This window comes from Mus pahari, chromosome 1 (assembly GCF_900095145.1).
Source record: "Mus pahari chromosome 1, PAHARI_EIJ_v1.1, whole genome shotgun sequence".
In the NCBI taxonomy this organism is placed as follows: domain Eukaryota; kingdom Metazoa; phylum Chordata; class Mammalia; order Rodentia; family Muridae; genus Mus; species Mus pahari.
The window spans coordinates 65,321,590-65,338,568 of record NC_034590.1 but is presented as its reverse complement, the minus strand read 5'-3'; the positions used below and the strand labels follow the sequence as shown (position 1 = coordinate 65,338,568).

The window sequence follows — 16,979 nt, the reverse complement described above, 5'->3', positions numbered from 1 at the left end:
AGAGAGAGAGAGAGAGAGAGAGAGAGAGAGAGAGAGAGAGAGAGAGAGAGATTAAAATCTGTAGTGATAATTGGAAGCTTTTGGTGAAATAAATCTTAGTTTTAGTGCATTCCTGGCATTTTAGGAATTTGCTGTTTTCACAAATAGATAAACAAGTGTATGTTGGCATTCATAAAGATGAACACAGAAATGCCATGAACAAGGACAACAAAAGGATATAGTCTGAACTAGAATGAATATTTATCCTCTTTTATGTTAGTTTCATCTACAAAATAGGAAGAATTTAGGGTTTTTTATTATTAGACATTTTTTTTAACATTTCAAATGTTATCCCTTTTCCTCATTTTTCCTCCGAAACACCCCCTATCGCATCCCCCCCTCCACCTGGTTACTATTCCACCCACTCCTGCTTCCCTGTCCTGGCATTCCCCTACACTGGGGCATGGAGTCTTCACAGAACCAAGGGCCTCTCCCCTCACTGATGTCCCACAAGGACATCCTCTGCTACATAAGGGCTGGAGCCATGAGTCCTTCCATGTCTACTCTTTGGCTGGTGGTTTAGTCCCTGGGAGCTCTGGGGGGAACTGGTTGGTTCACACTGTGGTTCCTCTTATGGGGCTGCAAACCCCTTCAGTTCCTTTGTTTTTTCTCTAGCTCCTCCATTGGGGGATCCTGTTCTCAGTCCAATGGATGGCTGTGAACATCCACTTCTGTATTTGTCAGGCACTGGCAGAGGCTCTTAGGAGACAGCTATATCAGGCACCTGTCAGCAAGCTCTTGTTGGCATCGCAATAGTGTCTGTATTTTATAAAACTGTATATGGCATAGATTCCCAGGTGGGATAGTCACTGGATGGCCTTTCCTTCAGTTTCTACTCCACACTTTGTCTTTGAATCTTCTCCCATGAGTATTGTGATCCCAATTCTAAGAAGTATCGATGTATCCACACTTTGGTCTTCCTTCTTCTTGAGCTTCGTGTGTTCTGTGAATTATATCTTGAGTATTTTGAATTTTGGGCAAATATCCACTTATCAGTGAGTACATACCATGTGGAGTTTTTTTGTTTGGTTGTGATTGTGTTTTTGTGATTGGGTTACCTCACTCAGGATGATTATTTTCTACTTCAATCCATTTGCCTAAGAATTTCATGAAGTCGTTGTTTTTAATTCCATTGTGTAATGTACCACATTTTCTGTATCCATTCCTCTTTTGAGGGATATCTGGGATCTTTCCAGTTTCTGGCTATTGTAAGTAAGGCTACTATAAACATAGTGGAGCATGTGTCCTTATTACATTTTGGAGCATCATCTAGGTATATGCCCAGGAGTTGTATAGCTAGGTCCTCAGGTAGTACTATGTCCAACTTTCTGAAGAACCACCTAACTGATTTCCAGAGTGATTGTAACAGCTTGCAATCCCACCAGCAATAGAGGAGTGTTCCTCTTTCTCTAATTCCTCACCAGCATCTGCTGTCACTTGAGTGCTGACCTTAGTCATTCTGACTGGTGTGAGGTAAAATCTCAGGGTTGCTTTGTTTTGCATTTCCCTGATGACCAATTATGTTGAAATTTTCTTTAGGTGCTTTTCATCCATTTGGTATTCTTCAGTTGAGAATTCTTTGTTTAGCTCTGTACCCCAATTTTAATAGGGTTATTTGGTTCTTGTGATAAAATCTTCATGATATTAGTACAGTTACAGGAAGGTAGATCATTGGAATAGAATTGAAGACCCAGAAATAAACCCGCATACCTATGGCCACTTGATCTTTGACAAGGTGCTAAAACTATCCACTGAAAAAAATACAGCATTTTCAACAAAAGGTGCTAGTTCAACTGGCAGTGAATATGTAGAAGAACGAAAATGGATCCATTCTTATCTCTTTGTACAAAGATCAAGGTTGAGTCAATCGAGGACCTCCAAAAAAAAAAAAAAAAAAAAAAAAAACAGATACCCTGAAACTAAAAAGGAAAGAAAGTGGGGAAGATCCTCAAACACAAGGGCACAGGGGAAATTTTCCTGAACTGACACCAAAAGCTTAAGCTCTAAGATCAAGAATTGAGAAATGGGATCTCTTAAAATTACAGAGCTTCTTTAAGGCAAAGGACACGGTCAATAGGACAAAGGTGCAACCAAAAGATTGGAAAAAGATCTTTACCAACCCTACATCAGATAGAGGGCTAATATCCAATATATACAAAGAATTTAAGTTTTTGTCAAAGAACTCAAATGAGTTACTTCTGCTTAATGAACCAAGGAAACTGTCTTCCTCTGCTATTGTCAAAACTCCTTTGAACTTATTGTTTCTGATGCATCTACACTACTGCCAAAATATCCTTGTCTAAAATTAAAAATAACAGTGACTATGTCTATGAAGTCTACAATGTTATCAGTTTCTCTTACTAAGACATGGACTCACATCTAATCGATTAGTTAATTTACACTTGTTCCATGACATTATTCAGTGTGCTAACAAGGTCCATAAGCATCAGCACAGAACTTTAGTCAGAATGATTGGAAGAGTGATTTACACTCCCTATCAGAAATGACTGGCTGGTAATGTGTAAGTTTTAAAGAAAAGGTTAATACAAATCACAAAATAACAACAATTAAAGTATAAATTTAAAAGTTTATTTGAAAAGAAAAATTTCCTATATGGGTAGATTTGTTAATACTCTATATCCTATTAAGTTTGAAAATTAATCTTGCCAAATGCATTTGTTTTAATGATCATATTTATTCGCTGTTTTATTTATTTATTTTTTTAGTATAGAATAGAGTTTATTCAGGGCATGGGGATGGAAGTTAAGAGGAAGCAGACAAAGAGAAAGGCAGAGAGAAGGAGAGAGTAGAGAAAGGGTGACAGCCATGGCCAAGTGGAGAGAGGGGGGAAGGGAATTTGGAGTAAGGGGCAAGAGGCAAGAGAAAGAAACAAGAGCATAGAGGGTAAGAGTTCTGTTTGTTTTTAATTATTATTAATCAATTATTGTATTTATTTACATCCTAAATTTTGCTGCCATCGCAGTCTCCCTTGTAGAGTTCTTTTGCCCATTCCCCCTCCACTTCAACTCTGAGAGGGTGCCCACTTCCCCCAGCATTCCTTCCTCCCCTGGGCATCAAATCTCTACAGGATTAGATACATCTTTCTTAACTGAGACCAGACAAGGTATTCGTTTCCTACATATATGCCAGGGACCTTGTACCAGCTTAGTCTCTTGGAGCTTCCAGGGGTCCAGGTTAGTTCACACTATTGGTCTTCCTATGGGGTTGCCATAAAAACTCAAGTAACAGCACATGCAGGCCAGGATGTAGAGAATGAGGAACACTCCTTAATAACTGATGGGATTTCAAACTGATACAACCACTTTCGAAATCAATTTTGCAGTTCCTCAGTGTCTTAGTCAGGGTTTCTATTCCTTCACAAACATCATGACCAAGAAGCAATTGGGGAGGAGAGGGTTTATTCAGCTTACACGTCCATACTGCTGTTCATCACCAAGGAAGTCAGAACTGGAACTCAAGTGGGTCAGAAAGTAGGAGCTGACATAGAGGTCATGGAGGGATGTTCCTTACTGGCTTGCTTCCCCTGGCTTGCTCAGCTTGCTCTCTTATAGAAACAAGACTACCAGCCCAGAGATGGCACCACCCACAAGAGGACCCCCACCCCTTGATCAATAATTGAGAAAATGCCTTACAGCTGGATCTCTTGAAGGCATTTCCCCAACTGAAGTTCCTTTCTCTGTAAAAACTCCAGCCTGTGTCAAGTTGACACAAAACTAGCCAGTACACTCAGAAAATCAGAAATAGTTCTACCTAAAAATCCAGCTATACTGCTCCATCATACCACAAGGACACATGCTCCACTATGTTCATAGTAGCCTTATTTGCAATAGCCAGAAATTATAAACAACCCAGATGTCCTTCAACTGAAGAATGAATAAAGAAAATGTGGTTCACTTACACAATGGGATGTAACTCAGCTGTTATAAACAAGGATATCATGAATTTCAGAAGGAAATAGATGGAAGTAGAAAATATCATCATGAGTGAGATAACCCAAACCCAAAAGGACATACATGGTATGTACTCACTGATAAGTGGATATTAGTCTCCAAACTCAGAATACCCATGATACATCCCACAGTCACTAAGAAGTTAAAGAAAAAGGAAGTTCCAAGTGAGAATGTTTCAATCCCACTTACACGAAGAACAAAATAATCATGGGAGGAAGAGACACAGACAGACCTGGGCTGGAGAGAGAAGGGGAATAAAGGCGGGATCATGTGTGGGGGTGAGGAGAGAGGAGAGAGGCACAGAGGGCCAGGAAAATGAATGAAAATATGCAGGGGTAGGAATGGGGTTTGGAGGAACTTCTAGAAAGTCCCAAAGACCTGGGATGGGGGAGACTCCCAGGACTCAATATGGGTAACCTTAGCCAAAAATCCAACAGTCAGGAGATGGAACCTGAAGAGACTGCCTCCAGTAGTTAGATAGGGCACCCAGTAGAGAGATGGGATCACCCACCCACTTCAAATTTTCAACTGAGAATTGTTCCTGTTTAAAAGGAACAATTTGGGACAAATATGAAATATACTTTGAGTGAATTGTCAACCAGTGACTGGCCCAACTTGGGGTCCATCCCATGGGCAGGTACCAAACTCTGACCCTATTACTGATGCTATGTTGCACTTGCAGACAAGAGACAAGCATGGCTGTCCTCTGAGAAGTTCTACCAGCAGCTGGCTGAGACAGATGCAGATACTCACAACAAAGCATTCGCCTGAGCTTGGGAAACCCTATGGAAGAGTTAGGGGAAAGAAAATTTGTTTTTCAAAATCATTCCATGACTCTCCCTACTTACTTAAATATTTACTCTGGTATCTCTTGAATACCCATATCACTCAGGATTATAGATCTGTATCCCTCTGTCCTGTGCATCTGTCAATTCTTCACTCTGACTACATTGTCAGAGTGAAGAACAGAGTGAAGTATCATTATATTGGTCTCAATAAGATAAATCAGGTTAACTGTTCTCATATTAAGACTATTAGGTCACATTTTCATAAATTACAATCTATTCAAGGTATCCAGAGATAGGATGTGAATCTCTTGCTTAGGGGCCATTATCTGCCTTATTGTAAGATTCAACTCTTACAGAATCAACAATGATCACTGTAAAAGCTAGGTTTCATTTGCAACAGAGGCAGTTTTCACTGTACATACTTATCCACTATGACTCCAAACAGCAATCTCTTATCTATTGTCTGTGATGTGTAGACATTGCTTCATAGCCCACTCTACGATGATATCAAAGTACAGGGAAATTTAATGTGAATATATTCTATTAGTCTCAGAGATAGCTTTTTGGGTCATTCCTGAACCTTCACTCTCAGCTGTAAGCTATAGGAATGTGAATTGTTTCCTGGAAAACTGTATCCTTGTGTTTTCTCCAGATAGTTAGAAGATATGTATATTTGTATGATTTACATTGCCAACAAATCATTGCACTCAGTTTCCTGTTGGCAAAGAAGATATGTATATTCGTATGATTTACATTGCCAACAAATCATTGCACTCAGTTAGCGTCCTGTTGGCAAATGATACAATAACATGCATCATTATTATTATGAATATTTGTGAAAATCGGTCAGTCAACAAGCTTTATCAAGGCCCTAAAATTGTGGTTCACATAATTTTATGTATCATAAACAATAAGTTAATACTCAAATGCCACTAATAATAATATTTGAAACTAATCTTCTTTAAGGAAAATTTTGACAAATGTACATACTGTAAAATTACACACACACACAAACACATGCACACACACACAGGCAGACACACACACACACACACACACACACACACACACAAAATGCAATCGTGCCACGAAACTATTTTATAAGCTCTGGAGCCTTGGATTGTGATTCTCTCTGTTTGTGCATGCTTGAAACTATCCTCTTTTTATCTTAACCACTTAAACACACAAATGCATGTATGGGTGTATAGAGTACTTTCAATGACCCAAAATTTGATTTGTATATGTAACACACAGCAAAGTGATATGAATACAGGGAGTAAAACAAGCCTACATAACTTGTTACTGTAAGAAACTGAACTCTAATGTAAGAAGCCTCATTATCTTAGAACAGATACCAAAATGTTCAAACATATTTTTTAATTTATTATTTTCTTACTTAAGGGCACTTTTGCACAGTATCCCACCCAACCAGCATGTTTCCAAACTACTTTACCTGGTTAACATATAAAAGTATGTGAGGGAGAAACTTTGCTGGAACATTCTCCATATTGAACACTTTTAGACCATGTAGACGTTACCACTTTATTGATGGACCACAGTCCAAATGGCATGGCTATTGATCTGAGTTGTCATATATCTTGTGCAAGCACAGGACTGTATCCTATCTGTTGCTCTCCAGAACACACTTCAAACACTCTTCTTGCCTTCTGCAGGTGAAAAAGAGCTGCCGCCCTATTGCTATGATTGGTATAGAATGTAGGAGGTAACATTCTCATTATGTTGAAGCATATAAGCTTCAAAACATATTCTCCATAGGCAATAAAGGCAACAGTACCACCAGTTTCCATCTTTCAATGATTTGTGGCATTAAGTACCCAAGTTAGTTCTTCTCACCCTTCCTAATGCTGCAACCCTCATGTTGTGATCCCCAACCATAAAATACTTCAAAACTATAATTTTGCTACTATTATTAATTGTATTGTAATTTGATATGCAGGATATATGATATGCATGACACGGAAGTTGAGACCCAAATCCTCCCAAACTGGAAATAACATGGACATTCTATTATATAATATAAATTTTTATTTAAATTTTGTCATTTTCCCACTAATGCTTGATTCAGGAGCACATGGCTCATTTATTGTCATAACAGCTAAGCCACTCCTTTATCAGAAACTGCTCTGAGCCTTTTTTCATCCTTTGCTTTTCTTGAGTCACACGCAGAACTCATGAGAAATGGCCCTCAGTTTTGAGTTATCTGACTTGCTTCAATGAGTAGATTCAGGTTATTATTATTATTATTATTATTATTATTATTATTATTATTGCAGAGATACCATAATCTTTTGAGTTTTCTGGTCTAAAGCTATTGTAGTCTCCTTTGAAGTGATCTGCATCTTGTGGGAAGATAATTTGAGATTATGTAAATATCTTTTACCTTAGACTCTGGGAATACACAGTGAAGCAAGTTGCATCTCTTACAGTTATGGGTGGCTAGACGTACTTTTAATTAGATTTCATATCACTGATTAAATTAATTGGGACTTTACTTTGGGCTGTGTTTTGTGGCAGATTAGTGCATATGTGTGTGGGGAGGTATTTAGTATCCAATTGCAACTGTGAAAAGATAGAACATGAGAAGTTTTATGTAGATAATACCACTACAACGTGAGATTGTGTAGGATGCAATTTCTCCCAAGTAGGATTAGATAGAAAAACTTTAGGGTTATGAAAATGTATCTAATACTACCAACATTATGGGGAAAGAGAGAGAATAAATATCGGAGCATAAAACCCAAGTGAAACTGGTACATTAGGAGAATTAAAAGACAACTGAGATGATAGGCTGCATATTAACAACGAGCTGCCTTTGAGAAAAAGTTAAATGGTAAAAGTTAATAGAAAATGATACAAGATTTTATTAACAAAATGCTTTTTATAAAGTCATGTTTAGTAGGATTTAATGAATTCTGTTTAACTAATTACTTGATGAGACTAAAATCTTGTGAAATCTATCTTCCTGATATTGTTTGGGGTATGGCCAATTGTTATTTTATTATGTTGGAAAGTCAATAGGTACACTTAGAGCTATGCAAGAACACTTAAAGGAATTAGAGTGTTTTAATGAGAGAATCCCAATTTTTCACTCACTGTGACTCATTTTAAAATTGCTCCATTTCAATTTACTGTAACTTTCACTTTATATTTGGACCCAAATAAAAAGGTGCTTATACCTATCATGAGTTCCTAGTAATGATATCAAGACATTATTTTCTATGTACTAAATATCACATTTCATTTGTTTTAAAAAATAGCCATATGTACAAGAAAGTGCCTGTGCTTTTTCATACACTTACATGGAGTACTGGAGTTATGTGTGTGGATCTATTTTTATGTGCCTGATGTAATATCACAGCTAAGTCAGTATTTTTTCTTTACAGGAGGTTGACATTTGTATATTTCATTATCTTATATTATCTTAAGTTAAACACAGGAATAGCAGCAATAACACTTGTTGTGAATAGAGGATTCAGCACTCAATTTCAAGGCTTCAAGTCAGTTTCAAGGTCTATAACATTCAAATATTAAATATCCAGTGTTAGTTCCACCTTCCTAGTACAGCTAATTAATAACTGGCTCTGTCAAGTCTTGCTTTTTTTTTTACTTTTTTTTTTTTTTACTTTTGTAAACATTTGAGACAATAATTACAGCTTTTCTCCCTCCCCTTTCTTCCCTCCAAAACTTCCCACTTCCAATTCCTCACTCTTGTCCAAAAATCACCGTTTTCTTATTTCACTAAGTATAATTGTGTGTGTTTCTCTGTGTGTGCATGTATCTAATACAATCTCTTCAGTCCATAAAATGTTATTTGTATATATGATTTTAGGGCTGACCTTTTGACACTGGAGAACCTGGTTGATATGCTTGCCCTAGGATAGACCACCTCTCCCGCAACAAGTTTTCCTTAACTGACAGCTGACACATATTTCTTTGTGTAGAGTTGAGGTCTTTTAAGCTTTTCCAGGCCTAGTTTGGCATGTCCATGTTCAATTCATGATTGGACAGTCATATTGGTAAGATCTTACGGAGTTAACTTCAAATATACTAAGAAAAATAATCTCACAGAAAACTTCCTGGTCCTCTAGCTTTTACAACCTTTTATGCACCTCTTCTGCAATGATTTCTGAGCCTTAAATGTGGGGTATTTTATAGATATATTCATTAGTAGTTGCATTAAAAGTAATTGTTAAGGTTTCCTTTATGTCCTTTTACAATATCCTACATTGCAGTTCTCATAAATATGAGTGCCATTGGAAGTGTCCAATTAAGGAAAAAGAAACAAATATGCTGAATATGTTTAGTGATGAATTTAAACCTGCCTTGCATATTTTAAGGAAATCAATCATAAAATAGATGAATGCATATTAAACCAGATGTTTTTAATTCCCATTTTACAAACTGAAGTTTTGCTACTCTTGTATTTTTCTAGTTATTTGTTTCATTACATCATATACCACTTTCCTCAATTCCAATCTTTCAAGGTTTCCACAAATTATTTACAAAGCTCACTAGCCAATTCTTTCAGTCTGTTCTATACTGAATCTTACTATTTAGCTTGGAATTCCTTTACATTCTCTTATTGATCTGGGGTGCTACCAGATGAGGTCCTCTCACAAACTGAATGTGTAAGGGAATGATATGGGAAAAAATATTATCACCATAGCATATTAACAATCAGAGTTAATGGTATGCAATTGACTTTCATCAGTTAACCCTAGAAGCAGCTCCTGTTTGACTAGCATGAGATATATTTAAAAACATAATTTTACACTACTTAAATGAAGAAAACAAATGGAAACACATGCGTAGTCTTTTCTGAATCCCCACGTTACGACCTACAAAACCGCCCTTGCACTGTTACTTCACGCACGGATACCTTGTATATAAAACTGTTTTCCTACAAAAAGAACAGGTTCAAACACCATAAAATTTGTCTCTTGAACAAACCATCTGATGCAATTCACAAGGTAAAAAGTAGATCCTTGTGTTTCAGAGATTTGTAGCCCCTTTATTTAAGTCCATGAAACCTTTCACAAAAGATCTAATGTATTCTATAGGAAACACATCTGGAATGCTCTTCATTACTGTAAAACCTCCTACTTCGTAATAACAGCTATTTCAACCCTTATAACTCATGAATAACAAAAATGCATGCTTCTCTTATTATATTAAATCCTCCAAATCCTCTATGATTTTCAAATTAACTGTCAGAAAAAAAAATAAAAACATGTTGTGATGAAATTACTTAAATATGTTTTGTTACCATTTTTGAGAATACATGGTTTGATTTTTTTAAATATTCCTTAGCAAACCTATAGGTATGTACTATTTCTTAGTGACTTCACTTGAGAACTGCAAAGCTAGAAAAAATGTAGAATATACACTGAACAAAATGAGCAAACACAGAGATGTGGTCGCTTACCAGTCAATGCTTTTCTTAACATTCATTTCCAAACAAAATTGACCTTAAAAGAATAAAAAAAAATATAATTAACATATAATAATGAACATATAAAACATTCATCTCAAATTATTATACTGGTCATTCATTTAACTCCTGGGTATTTAACTCCTCCCACCCTTTAATTCTTAACACAGAATGGTAGCAGCTGAATTTTGGCCCAGGATTGCTGGTTCATAGCTAGCTTAGCTGCATACTTCTCTCGGAAGGACAGTGATGGGTGGAGGTTAGAGAGAGCATATGAGGAAGTAGTACCTGACTGACTGAGTTGGAGGGTCAAAATGGAATGTTTAATTTAGATAGCATTTTCTATTTTAAGATAAACCATAAATGGGTCTGGAAAACACAATAGAAATCTATGTGGTCACAAGGGATATATCAACATTCTGCCATATTCTTAGCTCTTGGCTCAAGTCCACAGGCCAGATGTTGGAACCCCCTAATCGCCATGAAGCTGTCAGAAGTGAAGGCAGCTTCAGGAAATCACGACAATATACCCATCACTTTAGAGAAATATTTGTCTCCCCAACATTAATATGCACCAAGACTCAAAAGAAATGATTTGCAGATCCTCAATTCATCACAAATACATAATCAAAGCTAAGCTTGCACCTTTCCCACCATTGAAGTGCTGGTGAAGTAGAATACTAATATCTTTGCTCCACAAATATTCTGGGTTGCATTTCAGGTACAACATTTGTGTGTGTATATATATATATATATATATATATATATATATATATATATATATATTGTATAATTATGGTCACAACAAACTGAGAAAGCTACCTGTTTCAGAATAAATTGTATAAATAAATGAACACATATTTTATATCTTATAAAGCCCAAGTACTATGCAGATTTTTATTCTTTTTAAATTTTAATTTATGTTTTGAGATTATCATATAATTAAATCATTCCCCTATTCCTTTTTCTTCCTTCAAACTCTCACTTATAATCGTCCTTGCACTCTTTCAAATTCACAACATCTATTTCATTACACATATATATATACATATATATATATATATATGTATATATACATAAATATACTCATATATCACTAAATATATTAAAAATAACAACTCTTTCTGCATGATGTTACTTATATATTCATTTCTGGGTGGACCATTGCCCATTTTATAATAACCACGTGGTTGATCTTCCCTGTGGAAGACTATTTCTCCAGCTCTCTTCATTTCTTATTTGCATATAATCCTTTATGTAGACTTGAGTCCTTCCACACTCCCCACCCTATTCACTGTAACATGTCTATTATTATTTTCTGTTTTTGTTGAAACTTTATTAGTGAAGCTTCTGACATCCACAGATAACAAAAATCCCATAGCAAACTCTCTGATACACTTGTTTTTACAACCATCCAACATCACCCCTATCCCTGTGAACCTTAAGTGTGGGAATTGAATGTATATCTATTGGTTGCTACTGGGCTCCACTAGTTTAGTTTTCTGCAATGGTCTAAACCCCAGTTACAGTCTAAATAATTTTCTTTAATGAATTTTATTAATGAACATTTAATAATTTAAATAATATTATTTAAATATCACACTATTAGAAAATGTGATGCAGGTGATTTGTAGTGAGTAAATTTATGAAAAAATATATAGAGAGAATTCTAGAGCAATTAGAAGGTCAGAATTTTAGACATGAGATGTTTATGATTTTTCTCAAGAACACAGGAAAAATATTTTGCTTGCCAATTGATTTGCTTACATTTGCTTTACAATTTTTCAATGCTGAAATGATGTTCAGGGATAAGTCACAAGACAAAATCTTCAACATAAAGTAACATACTTTACTATAAAGTAATTCATAATGCATTTAACTCTCTTCAATTGCCCAATATCCTAAGAATGTCTTTAAAAGATTGCCAAATGATAGAAGATGTCTAATGGGTTGCAATCCAATGTTAATGATTTCTAATAATTCTTGAAGTTTGGTGTTTATTGCTGTGATGAACAATATGTGATAAGTGTCACATGGAGGAAGAATGGGTATATTCCAGTTCAGTTCCTCCAGTTCCTCGTGAAGGGAAGTCTAGGAAGGAACTCTAGCTGGAACTTGGAGGTGAGAACTGAAACACAGGCAGTAGAGGAGTGCTGCTCCTTTGCTTGCATTGATCACCCTGTGTTCTTAATATTTTTATTTTTCCCTCTTCTTTCTTATTTAACCTAAGACCTTCTGCTTGAACATGATACCCTTCGTGGGAAATTGGACCCACCCACAGCCTTCACTAATAAGCAAATGCCCACATGCTTGTTTCCAAGCCAGCCTGAGGGAGGCATTCTTTCATTTCTGGTTAGGTCTTTCCAGGTGACCTCAGGATGTGCTGACAAAAAACTGATCAATACAATGATAAGTTGACAGTGTCTGTAAAATTCTAGTATGAAGAAAAGGAGGAAATAAACTTATTTTAGTTACTATTTCCAAAAAAGTAAATAAATATAAGGAAGGGGGTGGCAAAATATTCTCTGAAGCTAGTTCTACTTTGAATATACTTAAAGTGAGACACACAAAATGTGAGCAAGAGAGAGAGAGAGAGAGAGAGAGAGAGAGAGAGAGAGAGAGAGAGAGAGAGAGAACTATAGTTATGTTCAGAATGTCTGGTGTAAGTGCCCTCTGCAGTGATGCTCAGAGCACCTGGTATGTTGCCACTGTACAGATGCCTTATTGCAAGTTTTGACCTTCATATAAGCATCATTTCACTCTTTTTTTTTAAACTTTTTTTTTTTTTTTATTTCTCCTGGTGATTTTGCCTTTAAAATTGCTAGGAGAATTTTGGTTATGAGGTTTAGACTGTTATTCATGAGCCCACAAAATGTCTGTGATATACTTTATGGGAAATATCCACATTAATATGAGCTTTATACAAGCATAATGTATAAATCTGCTTACTGTAAGTCAGAGTGAATAAATCTATAATACACATTAAATATGATTTCCTCATACATTAATCAAGATTTGTCATAATCTTTGGCTCTGGGCTAAGAAGAAAATGATGCAATATTTTCTATAAAAATTGTAGGAATGGACTTCGTATATGTTAAATCATTGTTTGCAATATATTTCAAGAATGTTACTACAGTAAACCGGGTGACTTGTTTATGTATACAAGTGTATTTTTGTGCTTCTGTGTGTTTTTCTTGTGTGTGTATGTGTTTTGCACAGTATAAATCTTTAATTCCCACTAAGTTACCTAAAAGTTCCAATTGGCACTCATTACTTTGCCCAAAGAAGTCATTTTTTTTTTTTTTTTTTTTTAAGAAAAGCCTAGTCTCATGCATGAGATGATAAAAACAGATAATACATTAAAGTTAGTGCTATTTACAAATATCAGACAGTACTGGACATTTCATCTGTTCAATTTTAGGGTTCTTGGGTTTAGTATTTAAATATTTAAAATAAATCAAATGTTGCATTGAGATTCAGTATAAGTCAAAGTCTCAATGAGTACCTCCTCCATATTACTTACAAAGCAGCTTCAAAACAAACAAACAAACAAACAAACAAAACCATCTGTCATTCTGTCGCAGGAAAACATTCTATTAAAACTAAGGATATGGAAAGATTTTAAATGAAATATAAGGAGTTTGGTCTGAAATGCTCTTTGGCTCCTTCTTTCTATTTTTGAGCTCATCTTCCAGAGCCTTGGTTATTCTGTTTAAGATCCATTGTAATGATAATTTTTCAGTATAGTTATCTTGTTTTTCAGCTCTTTATAGCCCCAGTATCTGACAAAACATCTCATCACACCTACAAAATGTTATTTAGTGAATTCAGGAGAGTTATCTTATTACACTGAAGTGTTCTGTGACTGTGGGATTGGTGTATATATGTTTATATAACATGTAATATTTACAGCATGATATTTATCAATAAAACTTTAAAAAAGTTACTCAGAAATTCTTTGAAAATTTTCCAAATTTTACCTCAGTCTGACCCGAGCCCAGTGTAGTAAAATAAAAACTGCATGGTACTGGTACAGTGACAGACAGATAGAAACAATGGAATAGAACTTTGGTTAAATAGGGGTTTTACATGCTCATTCTACTACCAATTAATAGCAAAGCACTCAAAAGTTATGAAAATATTTTAACTTTTAGCTTCCTTATGTATCCCACATAGCATGCCAATTTTAATTCTTCAGAGATAATGACTATGCACATGGTTTGAAGTAGTTTTAATGATAACTTTGCGCAGAAGTTATCATTGTCTTAATTTAATAGGGTAGGAATCTAGATGCAGCTGGAGGGCTCTGTGTTATCAAAAATGTCTCTGCTATAGGCAATAATTTTAATGTTAATTACCTCCATCTGGAAGGAAAAGCAGGTGTTGGAATTGATCACTTAAGTACAGAAAGCAAAAGCTGTTTACTATACTCACCGTAAATTAATTTGAGCTTGTAGTTAAATTGCTTTCAAGTCACTTTTCTCTGAGTGCCTTATACCAAATGCTGAAATTGGAAAAAGAAGTAGACCAAGCAGATTCTAATAAAATGTAACAAATTGTTCTGAAAGGTCACCTAAAATAAAATTACATTTTAAAAAAGGAAAAAAAATGCAATATTCATTTTTCCTTCAATAGCAGGTAGAATTTGGGAAAAAAATCTTTCTCTCATGTGGTGCACAAATCATTCACCTGCATCAAATTAATATGAGTGCAACAGAAAGGGTAAAATTCTGGGCTTTCTGCCAAACATATGGAATTACATTCAGGATAAGGGCCTGGGAATCTGTATATGTACAAATACTTAAGTAGCTTTTAGTCTTATTCAAATGCAACTATTGTCCTAAGACCAGAGAGATAGCGAATCTCAATGACAATGATACAAGGACCTAAGAGAGAATGAATGGAGAGTGTGCTTTACTCTGAAACACCAGTGACAATCAGGGTGTATCCTGAAGACTCAAATGCCAGGATCAAAACTCTCAGTATTGTTTCAAAATTAAACTGTTACAGAGGTAGTGGATAATTTGTTCGTTTGTTCCTACATCTATCTATCTAGTTCCTCCACAGAAAGCCTAAATTTCTGAACTGTTTTTTCCATACTCTTCCTTAGGCATCTGATTTCGTTGTCTGCCATCTTCCAATGTGAGGCTAAGTAGTATTGACATCACCCAGGTGCACAGAAACAGAGGCTTGGGACATGAACACCAGAAATCTGCCTTTTAGCAATGTATGCCATAAGACCTTCAAGCTTTTACTTGCTAATATCTTTTAAATGGTCAACCAGTCTGCACACACCATGTTGATGAGAGAGAATAGCCGAAGTATCACAGCTATGAGTCTTATTTCCCTGCCAGACAGAAAATTGGCTGGGGCAGTCATAAAAGACTCAAAAACAAAGATAAAGAAACATCCCTTCCTTGCCTCTCATTATTCTTCTGAAATCTTTGTGTTTGTGACCAAACTTATATTGACACTAAATAACAATGTGGGTTTGAATATTCTCACCATTCTTTCAAGTTAAACAAATACACAGAAGTCAAATGGCAAAGTCAGTCAGACACCTGCTGAAGAAACCAAGAATCAAACTGTGAGCATCTGGCACATCCATACAGCTCAGGTTAACTTTCCACTCTTCCCATTGTCTCCAGATGTTTCCACCTCACAAACACCATCTAAGGAAGCTATGAACTTCATTAAGTCACACCATGCCCCTACTATAGAATGAGATTATTGCTTGGCTTAATTTCTTGCCAAGGATAAAATAAAGATATATTGGCATTTAGATCGCTGTGTTTCTACCATTCCTGTTTGATCTATTCAAAGCCTAATCATGCCCATGCTTCCTAGTGCCAAAGCCTCCTGTTGCATGGAAATGAAAGCAGCAGAAGCAGAATCTTCTAGACTTCCTGAATGAAATGGGAAATAGCATTATAGTTCATTATCATGAAGGAAATATCTTGAAATGACAGGCTATTGGTGAAAGCACATTTAAATTCAAACAGTCATATGCTCATAAAGGGTTAAAGGTATTATTTTTTTCATGTAGGGGTTTTCAAGTAGTTACCAATGAATAAAAGTGTTTTATATGTTATACCATAATCAATACTGTTTTCATATATAATCAATATATATATGATTTAGGGTTTTACTGTAAAGATTTGTTGTTTTGAATTGTGTGTGTGTGTGTGTGTGTGTGTGTGTGTGTGCGTGTGCATGTGTGTGTGGCTATACGCCAGTGCAGTTGCCATCAGAGACCAGAAGATGGACCAGAAGATGGTGGAAGACAAGACTCCTGGCACTAGAATTTTTGGGTCCTCTGCAAGATCAGTATGTGTTCTTAACCAATGAGTCATATCTCTAGCAGGTGTGCATCTACATGTGCATGTGTGTGCTTCTGTATGTATGATTATATTAGGTTTTATTTAACATATTTCAAACATAAAGCCTCCATCATTGCAGGAGGAAGGATAATTTTCAAACTTTCCGATTATTAAGTGATACTTAGGTGCATTTAAAAGCTGTATGTTTTTATTCTAACCTGGACACTTGTTGAGGTCTGTGTAAGAATTTCAAGCATATTAAATACTTTAAGTGCCTGATAAAAAGTTTCAGTGCAGTAGTTGGATATAAAATTAATTCAAACAAACCAGTGGCCTTCCTCTACACAAAGGACAGATGGGACGAGAAAGAAATTAGGGAAACAACTCCCTTCACAATAGTCACAAA

General features: G+C 35.7%; 1 long non-coding RNA gene across 1 annotated transcript in view; it reads right to left on the bottom strand.

The window, feature by feature from the left end:
• LOC110338783 overlaps window positions 1–16,979 on the bottom strand; it is a 674,342-nt gene that overhangs the window by 338,533 nt on the left and 318,830 nt on the right. The window contains exon 2 of the long non-coding RNA XR_002381314.1: window positions 10,245–10,287. This is a non-coding gene — a long non-coding RNA (uncharacterized LOC110338783). The remainder of the gene's footprint in view (window positions 1–10,244; window positions 10,288–16,979) is intronic.